This window comes from Manis pentadactyla, chromosome 11 (genome assembly GCF_030020395.1).
Source record: "Manis pentadactyla isolate mManPen7 chromosome 11, mManPen7.hap1, whole genome shotgun sequence".
Classification (NCBI taxonomy): Eukaryota; Metazoa; Chordata; class Mammalia; order Pholidota; family Manidae; genus Manis; species Manis pentadactyla.
Window position 1 is genome coordinate 1,638,515 of NC_080029.1, and position 20,204 is coordinate 1,658,718.

General features: G+C 58.2%; 1 long non-coding RNA gene across 2 annotated transcripts in view; it reads right to left on the bottom strand.

Annotated features, from left to right (window-relative positions):
• Window positions 1–10,233: 10,233 nt before the first annotated feature.
• Window positions 10,234–20,204, bottom strand: part of LOC118910901 (uncharacterized) — a 33,594-nt gene continuing 23,623 nt past the window's right edge. For both annotated transcript variants that reach the window (XR_005024233.2, XR_005024234.2), the window contains exon 3: window positions 10,234–10,377. This is a non-coding gene — a long non-coding RNA (uncharacterized LOC118910901). The remainder of the gene's footprint in view (window positions 10,378–20,204) is intronic.

Here is a 20,204-nt window from a genome sequence, read left to right on the forward strand (position 1 = left end):
CACCACCCTGGTGAAGCGTCCAGCTGGCCGGAGCAGGCAAAGGCCATGAGTCCCCAGCAGGGTGGGCTGCGCTGGCTCCTGCACTCCTACCGTGCCACCAGGTGTAGGCCTCCAGGCATGTGGACGGGGTGCTGTCTGCCCTTCCCACGGCTCAGAGCAAGGTTGTGCTGTCTGCACCCCCCGACGGAGCAATGAGGAATCCCCTCCAAGGCCCCCTGTCCTAGGCTGGGCTGCCGGCTGGGGCAGCAGCCAGGAGTCTGATGTTCAACTGCATTCTTACAAATTCTTAAAATCGCCTGAAGGAGGGCGAGCGTTCCAGGGCCTGGGGGAGGTGGAGAGCCCAAGGATGCTAGGGGCCGAGATCTGCTCCTGGTCCTGGGTCTGGAGAGCCCTGCTGGTGGCCCCCCACCCCACAGGGCTCTCGGCCAGCCCAGGTCTTGCCCAGACACCCCAGTTGACGTCCACCAGCCTCTGCCCGAGGGCAGCTCAGCCTCCACCTCCTGCTTTCCTGGCCTCTTGGGCCTGGCTCGGGATGGCCAGCTGGCTAGCAAGGCAGGGACGGATGGGGCACAGCCTGCTGGAGGGTCACGGTCTGGCCAGAGCAATGACTACGGTGCCCCGGTGCGGGCTGCGGGAGGGGAAGGTCAGGAGAAGCGCTCCTGGGGGCCCGGGGGGCTCCAGAAACCCCAGCGCAGCGCCCTCGTCAGCCACACCTGACGGTACCTGTAACTGCCTCCCCCTGGTGCTGCCTGAGTGCTTCTGGAGCCCTGGGAGGGCTTAACTGACTGCATACTTAATGTCAGAGCTATTTAGATTCTGGCCCATTTGTCTGCAATCATGTAATAATCATATGAACACTTGCTGTGTGCTGGCTAGGCCCTGTCCTGGTGTTTCTGCACGTATAACCCTTAGACCAAGCTCATGAGACAGGGGTGTCATCTCCCCCATCTTGCAGATGAGCAAACAGAAGCTCAGAGAGGTTAAGTGATGTGCCTGAGGTCATGCAGCGGGCACAAGGCAGAGCCGGGGCCTGAGCCCAGGTGCTCAGTCCAGGGTCTGTGCTGTTAACCAGAACTTTCCTTCAGCCTGACGCTGGGCTGGCCCAGCTCCCAGGGCGCCAGCTTTCAACCTGGATCAGTCCTGGAAAAGAGGGAGGTGGAGAGGGGAGAGTCCAGTCCTGCCAGGAGCCTCTGCCTGCTTCCTTTGCCCAGCTCAGCATCTCATAGAGACCCTGGGTGCCGAAATAGGCCTCACCCAGCCCAGGGTTCTGCCCAGGGTTTTGGAGGCCCTTCTCCAGCACTCTTTCATCTTCCTGGTACAGTTGATGTAAAACCACCCAAACCAGCTCCCGGGCTCCTGGCTTCCTGCCAGGTGACCCTGGGCAAGTTGAGTGGCCCCCCTGGGCTTCCTTCTCCCTCACCTGCCACCCAGGTGTGCTGCAGGGCAGCTCCCCTGCCCACTGAGCTCCCAGTAACCCCACCAGGGAGTAGCCTCAGAGCACAGCTCCTACTGGGCAGAGGACCCGCCCTGCAGGGACGAGGATTCCGACTGGAGTTGGCCTTCCCTACACCCCGTCCAGTTCAAGCACACTTGCAGGTCACATCTATGGGGGACCTGCTGTCACCTGCCTGCTCTGGTCTCCCAGGTTGCCTGATGAAAGCCAGAGTGGACACACCATGCAGTGACCTATTCCAGCTGCTGGAAGCCCCAGGACTCCTGCTGAGCATTTGAGGGATGGCCTGGAGGCGGAGGAGACCCACTCAACCCACCTGGGGCCATGGTGTGTACACGCTCGCACACAAAGGCAGGCAGTGTCCACGGGCAGTCCTGCGCACACATGCCTACGTGCACAGCATGAACACCTGTGCAAGCACACGCGTGCACGACACACATCCACACGCACACCCGTGCGAGATGCCTGCACCAGGGCCACAGCACAGTAAAAACCAGCCCTTTGAATGTTATGACACCATCTGCATCAAGTTAAGGGTGTGGAACCCTCAGACGCTCGCTTAGGGTCAGCTGTGCAGAGAGAATTTACTCCATGCTAACACCCACCGAGACCCACAGCGCTGGGCACCAGAACAGGCAAACCCCAGCAGGGCCTTGCTCTGCCCAACGGGACGTGCCTGGAGAGGAGGGCTCACTGGTCTCGGCGCCCAGGTCACTGCGGCGTCAGGCTCCTTGGCACCCATGGAGCAGGGTCAGGCCTCGGCTCCTTGCCCCGCGTGCAGCCTGGGGCACATCTGATGCCCTTGGTGCACCTACCCTACCTGTAAGGTGGAATCCAACCACCTGCCTCATCATGGCTGTGGAAGGGCAAGGGTATGATGTGCTAAGGGCCTTTAAAAGCCCCAGGAAGTGCCCGACCCAGGAGGTTATTGCCAGTGCCAGTGATCGTGACAGTGGCACAGGACAGATCCGCGGGTGGGAGGCATGGAGCGGGGCCGGGGTGGGACCTGCCCCCAGTGGAGTTTGGACGTGCTGCCGCCTCCTCCCTCCTGGGAACCCCACGATTTCTTGGCTCCTGCCCATGGCCCTCAACGCCCTCCCCTGCTTGTGTGGAATCTGTGCAGCCAGCGCCCGGCGCCCACTCTGTGTGTTCACCCCCTACAGACAAGCCAGTGCTGGGTGAGGGACGCGGGGGACCACGTCCACGGAGCACCTTGTACTTTTCATGTCCCATTCAGCACGGAAGGTGGCTCATTGCAGAGAGACAGTAAATATTCACTATTTAAATGTAATCGCTGTAAAATCAGAGTGAGCTTGTCCCAGAGGCCACACCAGCCCCCGGGCGCTGGGTCAGTCGTTAAAAGCTAAAGGTCAGCGTCGCCTTTGGTTGTGTTTTAATCGGATTCAGCATCTTCCGGCTCCCGCCTCGCTGGCTGGTGAGGGCTGGGCGCCTCATTAATGCTCACAGAGAAGGGAGATGACATCATTTACATTTAATTGTCTTGTTTATCCGCCGTGGCTCTGTGGTTGTTTTAATAAAGGGCAGAGGCAGATAAAGGCTACATTTGCATCCTGGAAGGGGAGTCTGACAAGGCCTCCTGCTGCTGACATTTATTGTTTGCAAATGAGATAATCCAATAAGGGAGAGCCGGCTCCCGCCGAAGTCCCCCGGTGACCCTGCCGGCCCCCCTCCCACCGGCGGGTGGAGGCCAGGCTGGAATTGCTGCCTTAACGGATCAAGCCGAGGCGGGTGAGGTGCCCAGGCCCCTCCTGGGACACCTGAGGAGCGGCCCCAGAACAGGCAGGCAGGCGAGGCCCTTTAACACCCACCTCATACAAGCACTTGCTGGGCCCACCACCTACAAGAGGGCATCAGCACCTGCACTTTGCCAAGGAGAGAGCTGAGGCCCAGAGAGGTTGAATCGCTTGTCCAAGGTCACACAGCTGAAAGGCGAGCAGAGCAGGAAGGCAACCCGGCGCTCTCTGAGCTTTGTACTTTGCTATTTGGCATCCTGGACCCCGTGACCACGGCACCTGTGCTGATTCACAGTCTATTAAAATCGCTCTCGGCGTGGAGTTCCCACAGCCTGTTTCTATTGCCTCTGGGGACACAGCTCTTGTCGTCAGACCTCCAAGGATCTAAGAAATTCCTGAAGCTGCACAAATTACATTTTCCAGACCCAAATTAGGAGTCTGGTGAAAGGTTGTTGTTTAGTGTGTAAATCTTACTCTCCTGAAGGGTCTTACAAGGGATTGACGTTGTATCAGGTTTAATGACATGAGTGGCTTTATTTGTAAGAAATAGTGTGTGAGCTGGCTGGAGCCAGGGGAATCCTCTGAGCTGCCACAGACTGCCCCGCGCCCACCCCAGCTACCCTCTGTCACAGCTCAGGATGCTATGAACACTGACTGTCAGTAAGTCTGAGGCCAGGAAAACAGCAGGATCCGAATAAATGGTGGATGGATGAATGGCTGGACGGTGGGCGGTGGGGGGATGGATGGATGGAAGGAAGGGTGGGTTGGCAGACAAACACACTCAGTGTCCACTTCGGTCTCAAGCAGGGGCCACTGTGAGTGGACATTACCTGTCAGCAGCCACGAAGCATGAGCTCCCTTGTCCCCACACAGCCCACAGCCGTGGGAGAGCCCGCTGGTGTCCCTTTCCCAGGCAAGCCTGCCTGGCTGGGTCAGGCTCACGTCCCTGAGCTGATGGCCACGGGTGGTGGGGGTGGGGAGCAAGGCGAGTCATGATGGGAACGGGGCTCGCCAGGCACCACGGGTGCTCAACCGCAATGCCGGCCACAGTGGCCATGCTCATAGGACCTGAAATGTTAAGATCTCTCATTCTGGATATAACTGGATGTCTCAGCATCTCCAGCCTGTAGGCCACACTGTTCCCCACTCCCAGACCAAATGTCTATGCTGTCCCCTGGCATCCCAGCATTGAGAGGCTCATTCAGGCAGGGAACAGGTGTCCTGAGCCCATACTAAACCTCAGGCCTGCTGCTGCTGGGTGCTGGGGCCGTGGCCTCTGCCAGACCATGGGCGGAGGCCGGCCACCCCCACCCTGCAGCCCCCCACTTTTCAAGGCAGCTCTTCTCTGGAATCCCTGGATCCCACCACCCCCAAGCCTGGACCAGCCCCACCCAGAGGTGCCCAGAGATCTGCTAAGCCCAGACCAGAGTGCGCAGTTAGAGTGATCAGCAGAGGTTTCTGGAATGCCTGGGGTTACCAGCAGGAGTAAGACCATGTGTCTGTGGAGGGGAAGGTAACCGGAGGCCATGTGCCCTAAGGCCGCTCCTCTCCCTGCACCTGGGGCCTCTTGGGGCTGTGGCCTCACCTGCTGCCCCTAGACCTCCAGGCGGATGGATGCAGGGAAACTCACAATCCCAGGGAGGGACAGGCCCCCAGACAAAGCAGCCTCTGCCCCCAGCTTAGGCACGGCCACACCACTGCCCCCACCCAGGCTTCAGAGCCCCAAAGGGCCGCACTGCCCACCCCCCAACATGAACACGTGCTGTCGTCCAGGCCCTGAGCCTGCCTCAAAGCGTCGTCCTGGGCCTTTGTCCTGGACCTGAGAAAACTGTGTGAGGCGGAGGACAAAGCACAGGGCGGCTTCTGGAAAGATCTGAGGACAGAGTGGATGCCAAGCCTAGGGTCAGGCCCTCGCTGCCTCATGCACCCCACAGCTGCCCACGAGGTGCAGCAGGTCGCAGTGACGCTATGTCTCCATTAAGAGGGTCCTGCTTCAGCTTGGAGGAGGGGTGGCAGGTTACTTCATCCACAGCCAGGCATCCGTCATCGGGCAAATGAGATTAAATGCCCTTGAAATGGAATTAAAATGACATCAAGCAGCAGAACATCATTTTCTTAGCAGGCCCTGCAGAGCGGCTTGGTGCCTTAACCCTTCGCTGGCTGTCTCAGCCCCCGAGAGCGAGCTCGCCGAGAGCAGGGCCCACCTGAGACCCGCTGAGCTCCTGCGCCAGCCCAGGAGCCGCCGAGGAATGAATGCCCAGGGTCGCCCCTGCAGACCCCTCTCCGGCCTTTGGGGTCCTTGAAATGGCAGGCAGATTCTCCAGCCTCAAGTCCTGCTGGCAGCACCTGGAGCCTGAGACCCTGTGTGTGGGCTCAACCCCCCGATGGGCCCAGGGCACGTGGGGTGCAGCGGGAGGAAAGGACGGAGCCAGCCGGGTCCTGGGGGCCTCTCCCTGCTCCTCCCTGTATTCAGTGGTTGGTTCTGCTCTCTCCCTGCTAGCACCCCTGCCCTGTGCATCCTTCCTGGGAGGCAGCCAGGCTCCCACCCCTATCCACTGCTGTCTGCAGCCTGGGGTGGAGGATCTGTCTCCACTTACTTGAGTCTCTTTCCATCCTGGAAGAGGAGTGAGGCCCGAAGACACTGGGCCCCGGGTCCCAGGGAGGCCATAGGCAAATGGCACCCACTCTGGGAATGACCACCCCTCCAGGGGCCTCCCACGCAGGTGCCCCCATTTCTCCAAGCCTGCCCGGAGGTCCGGCGGGTGCTCCCTTAGAGCCACCACAGCGGGCCCCCGCCCAGTCCACCTGGGCCACGTGTCCAGGACGTGAGCAGGAGCAGGAAGGGCCCAGCTCCCGCCCCTCCACCGGGAACTCATGTCTCTTTAGAAGACCCTGATTATTGGAATAGCCAGGACGACCCACAAAGTCGCTGGAAGTCTGTCTTAATAATCTGCTTCTGGGCCTGATCGTTATTTCTCATTTTCAAGGAAACAATCGCTTGTCGGGGAGCATGGTCGGTGATCTGCCAATTCGTCATGCCGACTGTGACAGCCTGGCTGCGAGCACGCGCCGCCCAGGGGTCGATGCCGCACGCAGCCTGTCAATAGCTGTAAATGGTGAGATTTACCTCATGAGCCAGGACAGCCTCTTGCCAGCCCACAGTCCCCGGAGCTGCCGGAGGACAGGCAGGTGTGCCCCGCAAACCAGGAAGGCATCGGCCCTGAGGGGGCAGTCTTCACTGCGCCCACCTGCCTATTCGTGCCTGCAGCGTTCCCCTGCTGAGCCCGGCTCTGCCCAGTTCCGGGCTCCAGAAATGATCAGTGCCCACAGGGGTCTGGAAAGGGGCCCGTGCCCGTGACCACATGCCCACCTGCTCTCGACATGGGGCTCCCTCCCGCCCTCCCAAAGCAGCCTGTTCCATTCTCCCGAGCCGGAGCGGGGATCAGCACATGCCAGCACAGTCCCCAAGCGGCCCTCCTCCACCTCATCATGGCCCACGGCTCTGGGGACAGCCTCTCCCAGGAAGCTTGCTCGGATGACCAGCGTATCGTCCTGTCCGACCCTGGCCCCGTGCGGCCACATGTCTCCCACTCACCAGTGGGCCCCACTTTCGGGGTCTGGCTCGGGAATGGAGCCCCACTGGGGGTTGGAGTGGGTCATCCCCACCCCAGACCCTCTCTCTCCATTACAGCTGTCTTTAGCTCCAAGTAGAAGCCCACGGTCTGCTTCCCACTGACACGTGCATCAGTCAGAGTTCCCAGAGAAACAGAGTCAATCGGCTAAGGGCGTGTGCATACACAGTGAGATCTATGGGGCAGGATCGGCTCACACGGAGGCCGAGAAGTCCCACAGCCTCCATCAGGGAGCTGGAGACCTGGCCAGGAAAAAGCCAACGTCCCAGGCCAAGGGCCATCAGGCAGTGAGAATTCCTGCTTACCCCAGGGAGGGTCGCCTCTTTGTTCTAGGCAAGCCTTCGACTGACTGGACAAGGCCCACCATGTTGGGGAGGCCAGCCTGCTTTCTGGGGTCCACCAATTCAAATGCGAATCTCACCCAAAAACACCCTCACAGACACCCCTAAGCAATACTTGGCCAAATCTCTGGGTGCCCTGTGGCCCAGGCAAGTTGACACTAAAATCAGACATATCAAGGCCTCTCCTTCTGCTTAATCCTCCCTGACCATTGGCCAGTGCCCCCCAGCGTCCCAGCCACCCAGTCAGATGGTTTTTCTCTAACACTCCCAGGAAGCTGCAGGCTTCCTCCCCACAGCCCCAGGGTCAAGCCCCTGCTGAAAGGTTGGGTGCTGGACAAAGCCCAGCCAGGGACCACTCTGCAGCGTTCCAGGACCCCCAAATGCCCGAACCAGCTGGAGACACAGCCGGTGCCCCCAGACCCACCAGGGCGTCCTGCAGCCTTAGGTGCTGACTGAGGCAAGAGGCAGCTTCTCTTAGGGGACATTCACAGCCTGTCATTACCAGCTGCGGCTGCGAAGCCTGGACCCAGAGCTGTGCCTCCTGGGACACCTGCCCCAGGCCACACCCTGCCCCGGGGCTCACAGTGCATCAAAGGCCCGTGATTTGGAAGGACGCTTTGTAGGAAGAGAGGGCTGAGACCCCCGGGCCTGGTGGGGCCAGGGCCAGGACCTTCACCAGCCACCCCCAGGGCCTGGGTTGCAGGCTGTTAGCAGGAACGGCTTTTCCTGTCAGGACTCACCCAGACAGGTAGCACCAGCTGGCGCTCTCCGACAGCGTTGCTGGCCTTTACTAAGCCCCAGCACTGAATCCTGGCAATGCTGGGGTATTTTGTGAACAGTTTAGAGACAAGGAAACAGAAGCTCAAGATTCAAACTGAGTCCTGTGCTTCCAGGACCTGGCCACTGGGCCCCGTGCCTCGGAGGAGCTGGCCCGGGGAACAAAGCACTCCCGAGCCACCTGCCTCGGCCCCCCGGGCTGCTCCCTGCGCTCACCTCCCTGACTGGCTGGGGTTTCTGCAGAGCATGACCTTCACACTGGGGCCGATGTGTGGGGGCCCAGCCCAGCCCAGCCCACTTTCTGTTCAAAGAATCAAAATAATGCACCAGGTCATTTATTGAGGAGAAAAAGCTGCAGCCTCCGGGACTCAGGCCTGGCCCCTCCGAGCTCCGGGCCGGGGTCTTCACGCCTGCCCCAGGCAGCCAGCCAGGGGGCGACACCCACGCTGCCCACCCTGGTCTGTGGGCTCCCAGGAGTTGGGGTAAAAATATCCATTCTCTTTCCATAAGAAAACCTAAAAAGAACACTGGACAGTTTTAACAGGAAGCCAGATATTTATTAAATGCTTCAGAAACCACCAAAAACCACAGATGCTGGGTAGAACAAAGCCCCGTTTTCAGAAAGATGGCAAATCACAGTGAAAGCGCATGAGCAAGCGTGTCTCATGCTGTTCGTGGGCTGGAGCAGGGCCGGGGAGCAGCCCCCCGACAGGCCCCAGCACAGACCCCTCCACCCAGAGAGCGTCCGCGGAAGCCAGGGGTGTGACTGCCCAGTCCCTCGTCGTCTGCGGGGGATTTAAATGCATGAGCACACGGATCTGCTCGGGGTGGGTCCAGAACAGGGCAGCCAGCCAACACCACCCTCGTCTGAGATGCGGAGAGCCCAGAGCTCACCCCTGCGTGGGCAGCAGGCTAGCCGGGTCATCGGGTCAGAGGGACAGCCTGGCACCCTGGCCGGGACATTCCCCAGCTGGGGGCTCCCGTCGGGACCCCGGGGAGGGGCGTGACCGCGGCGGACCCCGGCCCCTGGTGGGAGGTTAGGGACGCCAGACAGGCCCTCTCTGCTGGGGCAGCCGGAAATGAGCGCCTTTGTGGGCTCATCAAGAAGGCTCTGCATAAAGCAGGGGGTGCTGGCCGCTAGCCCCTTGGTATGAGCCCCGCCCGGAAGCTCAGAGCCTCCCCCTAAAGAGAAGCCTCTGGAAGCAGGGCGGCCTCTGGGCGCTGGAGGACAGGGGGGGCAGCTCGGGTGCAACCTGCCTCGAAGCAGGGCCAGGGCCACCCCCTCCCCCACCCCCCGTCCACCACCCCCCACCCCTCCACGCCCTTCCTTCCTTCCCGCTGGGCCCCTCCCGCCCGTCCCGGAGGATCCTGCCCGAGGCCCCGCCCACGGGGGGACCGGTGGGTTGTTGGGGTTTTAACACTTACTCATACTTGACACTCGGAATGGGCGTCTGGGGAGGCGGCCCCACGCAGGGGGCTCGCTAGGCGCTGTGCCTGTGACTGACCTTTCCCGGCCACCACGGCTTGGGGCGAGGCCCTCCCGGCGGCGGGGGGCTCTCCGGCCAGGGGGGCGGCAGCACCGTGGGAGGTTCCGCACCTTCGGGTGGTGGGCGTCTGTCACCGCCCGAGGGGCCCTGCGGCGAGGCCTGGGGGCGCCGGCCAGGCGGGAGGACACCCTGTGGGGGCGGCTGGAAGCAGGGGCCTTTCCTGCCCCGTTGGGTGGATGACAAAGCGAGCTGGGGCGCTGTGTGAAGGCTCTGGGCAAACACCAAGTATCGGCAAATAAAAGGCTAAAGGAACCCCCGTTAGGAAGGCACAGGCCCCCGGGCGCCCTGCAGGAGAGAGGTGGCGTTCTCCGAAAAGCGGTGCGATGCCCCTGGGCGCACGGAGCCCTGCAGGGGGCGGGCCGTGGGCCGCCCCCCGCCAGGACCACCTCCTCCTGGGTCCCTGGGGCCTGTAACACTCCCGCCGCAAAGGGGAGCGCACGCCGTCCTGAGAACTCAGGAATCAGGGAGGAAAGGGGGCATCTGGGCAGAAAAATGGGCAAAAAGGTGAAAGTGGCAATTCACCAAAGGAGGACAAACGTCCACGAAACATGGGGAGCGGCCGCGCAGCCCCACGAGGGTCCTTGCCCGCAGGCCGGCGGCTGGGGTGGCAAGCGCGGGGCTGCCTTCCCCGGGCGCACGTGTGTGTGCCACCCGGCTCTCCGGGGCTGCTTCCGAGGATAGATTTGGGGGCAAGTAGACAAGGGATCGAGGAAGACCTATGCACCCCTTAGTGAGCCTTTCCAGAGTGCCACCCTCTGTGCTGGGTGCAGAGTGGACAGCGCTGAGGAGGTCAGACCCTGGGGGACTCGCTTTCCGCAGGGGAGAGAGTCAGCAAGGAAGCGGAGGAAATGCACGTCCAGATGACACAAAATGCTGAAAAAGAGGGGAAATGGGGGTCAGGGAATGGAAACTGACCTGTGGGCAGGACAGGGTGCCTCGAGGCAGGCTGGGGGTCAGGGAGACTCTCTGACAAGGGGGCGACTGAGCAGAGACCCCAGCAAAGTGGCAGAGCAATTACAGGAATACTGTGGGGGGGAGGGAACAGTCCCGTCCAAGCTCCTGGGACAGGCAAAGGTCCTGAGGCAGAAATGTGTCTAGGAGAGGCAGCAGAAAGGAGGGGGCGGCTGAGTGCTGTGATGGGGAGATGCCGCTCAGGGTGGTGACAGGGGACACCGTCTGAGCTGGGGAGACTTGGCAGTGCCTCAAATGTCCCCCCAGGAACAGGAGGTCACCCCTGGTGGTGATCCAAATAAGAGAACCCTAGACAAGCATTAGACATTATTTTTGGCATGTATTTATATAAAAGATCTTGAAGATTTAAAATGCAGTGTATGTAGCACATTCTAAATTCATAACAATTCATAAGAATTAATAATATGAACTCATTCGCAGAAAATACCCCAAAACCTTGGACACCAACCTGTTCATGGGCATCTCAGGGGATATGGTAATAGCCTGACTATTTTTCCTTGTGCTTATTTTGGATTTTTCAAATTTTATAAAAGTCACCGAGCTGCCCTGGACTTCTTGTCCAGAAGACACCTTCACTCCCAAGGCCCCTTTGGGGGTTCCAGAACCTCGCCCCAAGGCCCAGAGCCCACACTGTCAGTGCCTCACACTGGGGTATCCAATGTGACCCCAGGCCAGGGGGCTCACCCATCCACGCATCCCCGAGGGCCCTGCCCACCTCCTGCTGCATGTGGGCCCCAGACAGGGAAGCCAGCCTGGGCATGGGGGCGTGGGGCCCTGCCCTGCCCGGGAGCCCAAGAGAGGACCCGAGGGGCAGCTGGGCGAACACCCCCAACACGGCTTGTTTCTGTCTCACAGTTCCTTACCCCAACCTCCCAAGGAATCTGTTCCGGTTTTTTTTTTAATTATGCAAGTCATCTGTGAGTAGATATGTATCTTGAAAATCCAAACCAAACAGGCAGAGACGCTGCCCTTGTCCCCCTTTCAGTCCAAGTGGCCTCCCCAGGGTGACTGTAGCATTCCAGAACATTCTCTATGCACTTGCACGCATGTGTTTGTGGGTACGTGGCTTTGCTTTTCTGTGGCCTCACACTGCAGACTTTCTCGTGTTCCTCTTCCCTCCATCAGCCCTGGGCATCAGAGGATGCCCAGGCTGCCCAGGCTGCCCGGCGCTCTGGCTTTGTGGCCTGTCCACCCCCCCTGCTCCTTGCACTGAGGGGTGGCTGAACCTGGGACCCCCAGTGCTCCCCCTTCCCCTCACTGGCAGAAATGAGGCCCCCAGGGTGAGATGCCTGAAAGACCTGGGGCCCCACGTCACCACACAAAACACAGTGACCCCCCCACCAGGAAGACCCGTGGGAACGTGCCACCAGCAAGACTCTGCTCCTGCGTGCCAGGTGCCGAGACACCAGCGCACAGCTCTCCTGTGCCCTCCGCAGACCCCTCCGGGCCCTCTCGCCTGCCGGGACCCACTGGTGCATGGTGTCCCACAATCCCCAGGGACAGCAGCCTTCCTCACGGCCCCACTGTCCCGTCAGGACAGGCACGGATCTCGCCTCCCAGCCTGCTGTCCAAGTGGCCTCTGTGCTGGGCAAGCTGGGGTCAGGACCGCGTGGGGGAGAGCGGTTTTTCCAGATGTGGTCCCTGCATACCTCCCCCCTTTTCTGCAGCCGCCCCCATTGTGTCTGGACAATTTGGTCAAATGAGGACTGAAGAATCAACCCACACCTCCCAGCCAGGAGACAAAGACCCTGTGCGTGCCTAATGGCCCGTGCCCTGCTGCACTGACAGCAGCCATCTAGTCTGCAGAAATCAGGCCTTGTTTGTGCTGAGATGGTATCAAATTACAGCTTGCAGGCTCCAGTCAGCAGGAGCGGCTGCCAGTCTGCCTTCCTCCCAGACAGCAGGCGCTCCTGGGTCCTGCACAGGACATCCTGGGCTCCTTCGCTCAGCCTGCCGCCCTTGTGGCCAGACTGTGGGGCCTAAGGAGGCACCAGACACCAGCCGTGGCCGCAGCCCTGCCCGTGGCCTTGAGGGAGGGGCTGCGCACGGGGTTCTCCAGCCTCATGATGAATGGCCCTGCCCTGCACACACAGAGCAGGAGCCACGCCAGCAGCTGACCTACCTGGGAAGGAGGGGCACCGCCTCGCCTCCCGCTGCTATGCCAGGCCTGGGGCTTCTCAGGCACGCCCAGGAGACAGCAAATCCCCGCCCTGTACTTGGAGAGCTGTCCACAGCCTGTGTGCACCCTCCCAGTCTCCTGTGGTAGACGGGGCACTGGCCAGGCCGGAGGCTTCAGGTGAGCACCGATGGGCCTCTGGGCCAGATCTGTCGGAGCAGAGGGGTGACTGGGTGACTCCAGGTCCTGCGGCTCCACCATCAGTGACCCTGGGGCCCACCCTCCCCCAACCACCCAAGTCCTGCCCTTTGACGGGGCTGAGGTGACGGAGCACTGCGTGTGGCCTCCAGGACATGGAGCTCAGGGGACTGCGGTCCGCTGGGAGCCCGTGCTCTGTGCCGTGTGACAAGCTCACTGCACCCTCCCAATGGCCCATCGAGGCCACCGTTGCAACCCCATTCTTCAGATGAGGAAGCCAAGGCCCAGGAAGACTGGAGGCCCAGCCAGCGGAGACAGGAGCAGGACGCAGGCCCACAGCTGGCCCCAGGGGACACAGCCTCATGATCACGGTGCTGAAGTGATTGTCCTGGAGATCCCTAGACCTGATGGGACCCTCACAAAGGGTGCAAGCTGGGGACACCCATGGCCAGGACACCGGCCTGACTCAGGCCAGGGAGGAGAGATGCCATACCTGGAGCTCTGGCTGAAGCTGAGCCAGGCTGGCCGACGCAAAGTACCCCTTTTCCACAGGTCTCCCCAGGCTGGGATGGGGTGCCTCTTACACCGAAGCCTTGGTGCCTGGCACAAAGTCGTACACAGTAGGTACATGGCGATGTCACCAGAACCACGGCCAGGCCTCCCACCATGTTACTCCTCTCGGTTCCCTCCCTTCCTCTGTAGGCCCGACGCCATCCCCCACCCCATGTGGTGGGCGACTCTGATTGCTGGGGGCTTTGGCACTAGAAGTTTCCCAGACCTGCAGATAAGCAACGGCTACAGCAACAGCTGAGGTTGCCAACCTGTCTCTTTGGCCAGCAAAGTCACCTGACTTTCCACACCACCACTCGCTGTCACTCCGCACGAGGCCCAGGAGCCAGAACACCTGACAGCACAGCCTGTGTGGCCCTTGCCCCTCTCGTTAGGAGCCACACAGCTGCATCCCTGCCGCACCCGCAGCCGGGCGGGACGTCCAAGCTGGCGACCAGCCCTGGGGAGCACCACAGAAGGGTGCCCCTGGGCAGGCCACCCCTGGGCAGGCCGCCCTCAGACAACGGGCGTCGGCAGCCTGCTATGGGGCGTTCTGCACCTGAGGACGCTGTGTGGAGCAAGTGCGGTTGGGGTTATGATCCGTCACAGTGCGGCACTGCAGAGAGCTTTTTAGTTGGCTTCCAACTCAACACCTTTGGCAACTCTGAATAATTCACCAACCCTGACCCCCGGTCCCAGCCAGGCGTGCCCAGTGGCCGCCCCCACACCCCTCACCAGCTCTGCCGGGAAGCTCTTGAGGCAGGCATGGCAGGCTTTCCCAAGGACCCCCCAGTCCTGCCTGGGGCAGCCTGAGTTCCTACCTGCCCCACCCCATGTCACCCTCTGCCCGGTGGGCAGCAGACGTCCCAACCCTCCAGCCTCAGGTCCAGCCCCGCTGCCCACAGAGGCCCCTGCTGTCCACTGCAGGCTCAGCGCTGCCCCACGCTATCATAGCACCCAGAAGGTCTGTGCCGTGGTCCCCTCCTCCCTTGCCAGCCTGGGGCATCAGAGGTGGGCACGGGCTCCAAGTCAGCATGGCATCCCCATGCCAGCAGCGGCCAATGCCCTCCTGGAGCCCGCCGACTGCCCTCAAGGCCTCCCTGTGTGGAGGTCACTGCGTCCATCCCCCTGCCCCCGTGCAGCCTCAGCAGATGCTCAGCCTTGCCTTTCCCGAGAGAAGCTGGGGACAGGGAGCCATAAACCCAAGCCCCCTCTTGCTGTTGCGTTTAACGACCCCTGTCAAGGACACCTGCCCGGATTCAATTACCATTGGAAGTTTATAAGACCAGTGGCTCACGGCGTGCTCTGACCTAACCATGTGACCCAATGCCAGCTGCCCGCGTGGCGCCCCGCCTGCCCCTCCCCGCCACCTGCTTTCTCTCCTGTGAATGACGAGGGTGCCTGGGAGGAGCTGGAGGCCAAGGTCACCTCCAGAGCTTTTTCCCAGGAACTGGGAGGCATGCATGCATGGCTGCAGCCAGGCTTCAGGCCTGACAAAAAGGTGGCTCAGGACTTCCTGGAAGGGCACCGAATTCAAACTGAGTATGTTCACAGCCAGGCCTGGGACCCGCTGCGCACCCACACAGTTTGGCCTGGTCAGCCTGCACATGGGCTGGTGCCGTGGGAGAGCCCGTGCAGGCTGAAGCCAGTAGCCTGTGCCCGTCCTGGGGCTAGGCCGGTGGGGGCCAGCTCTCAGCCAGGTTTCAGGGGGCCGGCTGGGCCGGAGCCACCTTCCAGGGCTTCAAGGCCTCCTGCGCCCGCTGCCGCCCGACGGCCGGAGGCCCAGTGCCTGCCACCAGTGGGTGTGTCCAGTGCGTGCCCAGCCCATCGTTCTGATAAGGGACCCCACAGCTCATGGGGTGCAGAGCGCCATGGTGCACGCCCTGCCCTGCAGGCCCCACCTCCACATGCAATCTCTTAGGGGGTCACTCCAGCCCCCAGCGATGGGGTAGGGGCAGCATGCACTGCTCACCCACTGCAGTCAGGAAATCAGCTCAGTAGGCACACCCACACGCACATGCCAATCCACACATACACCTGCTTGCCCCTCCACCGCTCCCACCCTCCACCGGCCCTGCCGCCCGCCTCCACCCCAGCCCCATTCCGTCAGGTCAGATGGCACAGGTGGCAGCTCAGCCCTCCATGGGCCCCTGTTCTCCGCAGAGCTTCCAGGGTCCTCACGTGGCCCCCACAGCAGGCTGGCTGCAGCCTCCCAGTGCCATTCCCTGAATACAGCAGTCCTGCTCCCCACCCTCTGCCCGGAACGCCTTTCCCCACCCTTGGGTGCTCCTTAGCCCCGGGCCCTTCGCAGACCCCCAGGCCCTCCCTGCGCCCCCCCGGGGCTCCTCCGGGGCCCCTCCCTGCACAATCCCACTCTTTGTCACCATCTGAGCCTGCACCAGGGAAGCAGGGACCTCTGCTCCATGCTTTGAGGGTGCCTAGCGTCTCAGAGGGTGCCTAGCGTCTCAGTCAGGTCTCAGTAGAGATTTTTGGGGTGATGGAGAGGGCGTCTGCTGTGTGCCAGACACGTGGTGACCTGCCAGAGAAGCAGCACCCCGTTAAAGTGATCCCCCACAGCCCACACCCTGCGTCCATGCCCACCCACCATTTGCCGTGGAGACCAAGGCTCAGAGATGTTCAGTCACTGTTCAGCCACACAGCAGTGCCAGGGCCAGGGTTCTGGCTCCAGATGGACTCCTAACAGCCCTGCCTGTGGTCACCCTCAGTGGACGAGCTGGTGCGAGTATCCTCGACTTCATGGCAAGGACTCAGGGCCTCAGAGCCCCTCTGCAGGGGCCCAGGCCTCATACCCCCTGCCCAGGCGGGCTCGGAGGCTGCCTCAGCTGGGCCTGCTGAGCTCTGACCAGCGTCCCCCACCCCCTCATTCCTTTGGCCTGGAAGGGGGACTGCCATGATTTGAGTTTTCCTGAAGGCACACTGCCATCTACGCCCCTCCCTCTGTGTGACTTTTAAGAAATATCACCTAATTAACAGATTGCTGGCACTCAGCACTGCCAAGTCCCCCTCCCAAGGCATCTGGCCACAGCCTGGGTGCTCCCATATGCTGGCCGGCCCTGCCAGGCAGATCTGGCGCCTGCTCTCTGCCTGGCACGGCTGCCGTCCCCCTGGTTTGGCACCCACGCTGCCAACTTTGGTTCCTAAGCGCTCATGGCTGCCTGGCCACCGACCAGAAGGTTGGGCTGTAGCCAGGTCTGGAAGACCCCTCCCCTGCCTGGGCCTCCCACCTGGGTGTCCCCATCCCAACCCCAAGGCCTGTGTAGACACAATTCCCCCAGGCCTCCAAGGTGAGAAATAGCTATATCTAATCTGTCTGTCTGTCTATCTCTGTCTCTCTGTCTCTGTCCCCAAAACACCAAACATTCTCATTCTCTTAATTATTGGAGAACAGATTTTTCCCCAAAATAATTAGGCAATTTAAATCATACAATTTTTCTCTGAGAACTATATTTAACCCTGATTTGAATGTAATTTGCACATCACAGCTCCCTTAAGCAGCTCTGGAAGCCAAAACATGGATCAAATATTTTTTAAATGTCAAATGCTGCTTAATTGTGGATTGCACTGAATTTATTTGTACAGATAAGCGTTTGATCTTCCACTTCCTTCTCCTCCCAAAGTAATTTTTCCTTAATCTATATGATATGCCAATTGCTCTGATAGCTGGAGGACTGGAATAATATGTGAGAAGCCCTCAAATTTGTAAAGTATTTTAAAAGATGCATATTCAATGCACAAATGCACAAAACCTCTAACTGAAGACTTAGAGTAGTTCATTAAAGCAGAAAGAATGTGGGTGCCAAGAACACCTGGGATCCCAGGAGGGCCGCTCACATCACCCATGCTGTGCAGGCCTCCCGGGACACCAAGAGGGTGTTCACCCAGCAAGGGTCTTCTCTGGTCCTTGCTCTTCTTTAAACAATTTCTCCCCTTGTTAAAAATATGTTAAATGCAGATTCAGCAGAGAGAGGTACAGACATACTTGCAAGGCCACAGCAGCATGACCAACCCGAGAGGAGGCAGGAGGAGAAGAGAGGAGCCCTCCGCACCTGCCCACTTAGAGGTCAGTGATGGCCTCTAAGAGAAAAGTGAGGGCAGGGTCTGTACCAGTCAGCTGATGCTAGATGATGCTGTGGTAACAAGTATCCCCAGAATCTCAGAGCCTGACACCACGGAACTTTATTTCTTGCCCATGTGTTGTGTAGGTGGTAGGCCAGCTGTGGTCTGCTGCACAGGCCTTATTCCTTGTGGGATCCATGCTAATGACACCCAGAGGCAGTCTCCAGTCTGACACCTTCCCAGTCCCTGTTAGTTGAAGCTGACTGCCCAAGCCCTCAGCACTGGCTTTGTGACTGTTTGATTCCAGGCTGTTTCTGTGCCCATCTCCAAGCCCATGGCTTTTCTGGAGATACACCTCACTCTCTGGATGTACTGACAACTATCTTGAACTTTGTAGGCTTCGTCAGAAGAGCAGAGCCTTCAATCTCTCTTCTTGAAAAGCTTTGCCTATAAAAAGATGTCCTGGACTGCCACCATAGTCTATGCAGAGGTCATAACAAAAGGCCTGGTGGCCACCTCTTGATCTTGTCCTTGCCACCAGCCTGTGTCTTGGCCTCTGGGTAGTGAAACATTTCTAGTTTTATCTTTTATTGGTCAGAGATAAGAAATAATTGCTTCCTTCAACACTTTTGCAAACCAGTTTCTCTCTGAAGTCTTCTCTTTCCTGTGGAACCTAATCTCATATCCAATCAAGACACACCAGTAGCATTTTGTTTCCCAAACCTCTCTACCTAAATCCACAACCTTCTGTATTTTCTGCCTTCCAAGACATCACAGGGGACAGTTTTGCCAAATATTTCACCACTGCTCAAATCACAGACCCCTTGCTCCCCCCACCCCCACCCCAAGGCCGATCAATGCCACAGATCTGAGGTCTGTGCGTGGCGGAGCCTGAGCTCAAGGTGCCATTCTCTCTGTCCGTCAGCTCGCAGCAGGCTGCGCTGTGGTGGCAGCGATCTCCAAGTCGGAACAGTTTGCAACAGAAGTTTCTCACTCAGGCTAGTGTTGACTGCGGGTTGGTTTGGGCATTTTCCACGCATCAGGATTCAGGCTGGAGGGATCTCTCTTAGCAGGACTGTTCGTTCTCACGGCAGAGAAGGCTAGCTCTTAAAGTTTCTGTCTCCACTCACTCCATCAGCCAGGGCAAGTCACCTGGCCAAGCCTGACGCTAGACAAGTCCCTGTGAGACTGGAGTGAGGGTGGGTTATTGGGGAAAAGAAACTAAGTCCACTGGCAGACTCCTAGCTGCCACCGTTTTGCACAGTCTTGTAAACAGTCACTGGCCGACAGCCAAGAATAGGACTTCCTGGCGATTGGGAAGCCACAGGGGCTGGGCGACTTCACCGAGCTTCCCCGTAGCTGCTGTGGCCTTAAGCTCATGAGATCCTGACGTGCCTCCTAAACAACAGAGCTGATGGAGGTGAGGGAGAAGCCAACAGAACGGCAATGGAATCAGACAAACCCCCAATTACAGTTGAGATTTCAACACCCGTCCTCAGTAACTGATAGATCAAGCAGGCGGAAAACCAGTAAGGAAATCGTTTCTTTTATCAATGATCAATTGACACCTTTAAAGTACTCTGTCCAACAATAGCAGAATACACATTCTTCTCGCATTCACCAAGACAGGGCACATTCTGGGCCATAAGACACATTGTAAAAAATTTGAAATAATAGAAATCTCAGAATATGTTCTCAGAATATGATGGAATTAAACTCGAAATCAATAACAGAATAAAAGAGCTAGAAAATCATCAGATATCTGGAAGTCAAACAACACACTTCTAAATAACAACTGGGCCCAAGAAGTCCTAGGGGACATTTAAAGATATTTTGGACTAAATGGAAGTGAAAATGACAATTATCAAACTTGTGGGATGTAGCAAAGGCAGTGTTCAGAGGGAAATTTATAGTATTAAATGTATATGTTAGAAAAGAAGCAAGATCTAAAATAAATAATCTAAGCTTTCATCTTAGGAAACTAGAAATAGAAAAGCAATTTAAGACCAAAGCAAAGAGAAGAAAAGAAATAATAAAAATTCAAGCAGATATTAATTAAATTGAAAACAAGAAAGCAATGGAGAAAATCAACAAAAACAAAAGCTGGTTCTTTGGAAAGATCAATAACATTCATACATCTCCAGCCAGGCTAACCAAGAAAAAAGAGAGATGAATTATCAACATCAGCAATGAAAGTGGGGACTTCACCACAGATCCCATGGACACTAAGGGATCATAAAGGAACACTATAAATAGCTCTCCATCCACATGTTCGAGCATATAAGGTGAAACAGACCAATTCCTTGAATAATACAAAGTGCTACTCCCACAAGGAAACATAGATAACCTGAATAGGATTATATCTGTTAAAGAAAGTGAAATGATAAAGTAATAACCCACAAAACAAGAAAGGACTAGGCGCAGATGGCTTCACTGGTGAACTCTACCAAACTTGTAGGGAATAAAAGATACCAGTTCTCTACAATCTGTCATGGGAGAAAGAAGCAGAGGAAATAATTCCAAATTCATTCTGTAAGACCAGCATTACCCTAATCCCAAAACAGATAAAGCCACTAAAGGAAAAGAAAACTAAAAACCAGTAACTCTCAGGAATACAGATGCAAAACTCATCAACAAAATATTATAAAATCAAATGCAACAATATATAAAAGTAATTATACACTATGCCCAAGTGGGATTTATTCCAGGTATATTTCTATATTCAAAAATCAATGTATGTATAAGTCTATCTATCCATCCATCCATTTTTCTATCTATCATCTATCTC